The following is a 4,866-nucleotide window of genomic DNA, read 5'->3' as shown; positions in this document are numbered from 1 at the left end:
ATAAATTTATATATTTTTATTTTATAAAAATTTTTAATAAATATTTAATTATATATTTAAAATATATTTATTTATTATTTAAATTTTAATTTCTTAATTTTTATTTATTTATTTTTTTTTTAATAAATATAATAAATATTTATTTATTTAAATGTTTATTTTTCTTTTAATTTGTTAATTTTTAATTTATTTATTTTTTAAATATTTTAAATCTTTTTCTCCAATTTTTATTTAAAAATTTGGTAAATATTTATTTATTTTTATTTTTATTTAAAATGTTGTAAAATTTATAAATTTAAATTGAATCTGTTAAATAAATTTTTCGTAAATTTTTAAATCTTTTTAAATCTGAATATCTAAATTTATTTAATAAACAGCCAGTTAAATCATTTTCTAACGGCAGTTCTATTTACATGAAAACTATTAAATGATAAAAAATCAAATGTTATTAAATCTTAATTTTTTCCCATTTTAGGGTTATTTTTACTTTTAATGTATTAAAAATAAATAAATCTATTTATAAAAAAAATAATCCAAATTTTCATCTCTAGGCTTAAAAGAATAAATTTGAAATAAATATTTTTAAATAAAAATAAATTTATATTTATTTAAAATTTATTTAATGTTTTAAAAAAATAAATAAATCTTTCTATTTCAGTATCTTTATATTTAAAAAAATATTGAATAAATGGATTTAGTTTTTAAATTTTTTCTAATTTTTTTTTAACAGAAATGATTTTCTTAAATAAATTGTTATAAACAAATATAGATATTTAAAATGAATATAACTTAAATAATTAAACCTTTATAAATCAAAAGAACCAAATAACTTAAATTTATTTATTTAAAAAATAAATGATTTTATAAATTATTTATTATTTTTATATATTATAATTTATTATTAATTATTAAAACAATCATTCATTAAATTTTTATTAGGCCTAAATAAAAATAATTAAATAAACCAATAAATAAACATTCATCAAAATAAATAAAAAAAAATAATAAAATAAATAATTAAATTTAATAAAATAAAATAAATTATAAAGAATAAATAAAATTAAAAATATAGAAATTTTAAAAAATAATTTTTAAATAAAAGCCATAATAAATGGTTTAAATTTCAATTTATTTATTTTGTAAATAAAAAAAAATAACATAATTAAAAGCATGGTTAAAAAAAAAAAAATAAATAAATGAATCTTTTAAATAAAATAAATCTAAATAAATAAATAAAAAGTGAGTCAAATAATAAATAAATAAATAAAAATAGACTAAATAAATATATAAAATAAATAAATAACAAAAATAAATAAATAAATAAAAAATTCTGATAAAAACTAAATAAATTTCTGTATAAATGTTTTTAAACTAGGTTTGTTTAAATAAATAAAATAAAATTAAAATTCTCTAGATAAAGTAAATAAAAATAAAAATAAATAATACTTAAATAGTTTAAATAAACTTACCATACCTTTAATAATTAAAAATAAAAAATGTGTCTTAAAATCTTCTTCAAATTTTACTAAATAAAAATAAATGAAAATTAATAAATTAATAGTCATGTAAATAAATATAAATAAAATAAATCCTCCTACTATTTAAAAATAAAATAAATAAAAATAATATTAAAAATACCAGGGCTTTTTAAATTTTATCTAAAGGTAATTACCATAAAAAATAAATAAATCTCTTCCCTATTTTCTCTATAAAAATAAAAATGAAAAAATAAATAATTTGAAAAAATAAATAAAGTTGCTAAAAATAAATCCATCCGAAAAAGGTCTTAAAGCAATGCCAGTGATGTTAATAAATATTCGTCTTTTATATTAAATAAATAAATTTGTTTAAAAATAAATAAATAAATAAAATAAATAAATAAATAAAAAATTAAATTTTTATTAAATTCTTCAAATGAATAATTAAATAAACTTGTCTATTTCAAAAATGCATTTAAATAATATCTTCTCTTAAATTCTTAAAATAAATAAATAAATAAAAATAAATAAATATAAATATCTCTTAAATAAATGGTTACTTTGTTAAATAAATAAATTTAAAAAATAAATCTTTTAAAAACATTAAATAAATAAATAAATAAAAATTCGTTAAATAAAAGCCATAAAGTTATAAAAATAAATAAATAAAAATAAAAATAAATCTTAAATAAATAAAAAGTGACAATGATATATTCCCCTTTTAAATGCTCCAACTGCTTTTTTAAAATATTTACTTGATAAATAAAAAATAATATCAGGAAAATAAAGAGTAAATAAATAAATAATTTTTCTTTTCTGTTAAATAAATAAATAAATAAATAAGGGAATGTATAATTTTTTTAAAAAATCTAAATAAAAATAAATAAATAAAAATAAATTTTACTTCCTTTTAAATTTACCTAAAATAAGCCTTAAAAATAATTAAATGGTCATAAAAATAAAATGAAAAATAAATAAATAAAAATTTTAAATAAATAAAAATCTTGTAAATACCTAAAGCTATTGTTAAAATAAATAAATTAATGATCTTTAAATTATATTCTCATAAAAATAAATAAAAAGACCTTCATTGTTTCTTGTTTCTTCTAAATAAAAAAGGAAATAAAATTTGCCATAAATAAATGAAGAAATTTAAAAAAAATCTGTAAGCATTGAAAAAATACCCTCTATTCTGTTCCTCAGAATAAATCCAAAAAGCTCCATAAGTTAAAATCTTCTTGTGTGAATAAAATCTTAAATAAAAATAAATAAATGAAAAAAAAACATTATAGTTTATATCTTTATCTGAAAAAATTAAATAAAGTCTTCAGTCATAAACTGTACTTAAAGGGAAAATAAATAAATAAAATAACAATAAATAAATCATGTTTTCTAATAAAGTAAATTTACTCTATTGGCATCATAAATTAAAATAAATAAATAAGTCTTGATAAATAATAAACCTCTATGCCTGGTTTCAGCCATTACTAATAAATAAATTTCTCTCTTTAAATTATCTAAAAATATCTTATGCAAAAATTCTGTTCAATAAACATTTGAAATAAATATAGAATGAAATAAATTCAACTTGTTTCTACCATTTTTTCTAAAAAATTTGTTAAGTTTAAATAGATATTTTTACGTCTAAACTGTTAATCCTAAAGGTCAATCGGCGATAAAGCTTCAGTTAGCAAAAAAAATGCCCTAACCTATCACTGAATATACTGTCAGTGACTCAGTCATATTTATAGCAAAAATTAATAATTTGATACATTCGAATAAATAGGGGTTAAAAATCAGCCACCCAAAAAAAGCGTCTGTTTAGGTGTTGTGTTTTATCTAAATGAATATAAATAAATGAATAATATAAATAGATATATATATAAATATATATATAAAAATAAATATATAAAAAACAATATAAATAAATATAAAAAATAAATATATACTGAAATTTTAAATGAATTTTAACTACATGTTTTGAAACGATTTCCTGTTATGAAAAAATAAAAAACAATGTCATCAGGTTCCTAAGTCTTGAGTCAGGTATTTAGTTCCACCATTTATGTTAATGGCTTAGCAATATTTTATATCATAAATAGTGTTAATATTGCAATATGATACCAGAAATATGTCTTAAAAATCTATGGCGAAGTAACACTAAAGCTAAAAAAGGGTAATTTTTCTCCAGTGAAGGTTTGAAAGAACTTACCAGTGTTACCTTATTAAGTCTTCAGGCATACTCAACATCATTGGCTTTTTAATTTTTTAGATGTAATCTATACAAGCAAGCCCAAACGATTAATAAAAAGCTTTACTACTTTCCCAGACAAAATTGGCGGTGGTTTTGTATGCCTCAATGCATACCTGCCTGTCTGTCTGTCTGCCTGCCATTCAGCTTGTCTGTTTATCCACACAATATTCTCAAACGTTTTCAAAGAATTTTAAAGAAATTTTTAGGCTATGGAGTTTATAAGCAAATAAGACTGGACAGATTTTGAAAACTTTTAAAATGTGGATTAGTATCGATTTTGTAGAGGGCATTTGGGAAGATGATTGTGTACATGATCAGATATAACCCAACGGTGATATCTTTTACTCTTCACCTTTATCTGTCCAAATTAACACCAAGCAGTTTCCAAAATCTTTTATATAAGGTAAAGGCTGCCAACATTATGTATAATAGCCTACTGCCTAGTGAAAAGGGGAAAATCATTCAAGAGAGGACAAAAAATATCAATATTTTTTCATAAAGCCCGATTACCGACGTAATTGAAATTGCCAGTCTCAAAAAAATAAAAGTAAAAAAGTTATGCAGTTTTACCAGATGAAAGAATAAAGACATTTCTAACAATATTTAAATTCATATGTTTCGTTTGAAAATTTTATTTGTGACCGTCCAAACAAAGTTATGCAATATTTCTGCGTAGAGATTTAAAGGCATATCCGAACACTGTTTTACTTTCCTTTTATTCAGTATATTTACTTTTATTCAAGGCACAATCGGACTCTCCTCTCTGTGAGTATTAAATGAGGTAAGTCCTTGTAAGTTTGGCTAGAAGGTATTTTGGGATGCTCTCTCAGGAACGTTTTTGATACAATCTGTCCGTATACATTCGTTCGCAGACGCTTAAATCAAATTTAGTCGTTGGACTTTATTTTTTTAGGCTTGCTTTGAAAATCACTCGATGTTTAAATAAATGTAATTTATTGAAACCTTTCATTTAATAGCAGAAAAGATAAATAAATTTTTACTAAAATTATTGAAACCTTTAAATAAATAAAATGAATTAATTATAAAAATAAATAAATATATAAATGAATATAAATAAAAAAAAAAATGTTATATCATATATTATAAATATATATATATAAATTATAAATGAAA

Source organism: Macrobrachium rosenbergii, chromosome 2, assembly GCF_040412425.1.
Source record: "Macrobrachium rosenbergii isolate ZJJX-2024 chromosome 2, ASM4041242v1, whole genome shotgun sequence".
In the NCBI taxonomy this organism is placed as follows: domain Eukaryota; kingdom Metazoa; phylum Arthropoda; class Malacostraca; order Decapoda; family Palaemonidae; genus Macrobrachium; species Macrobrachium rosenbergii.
Note: the sequence above shows the minus strand (reverse complement) of the source record.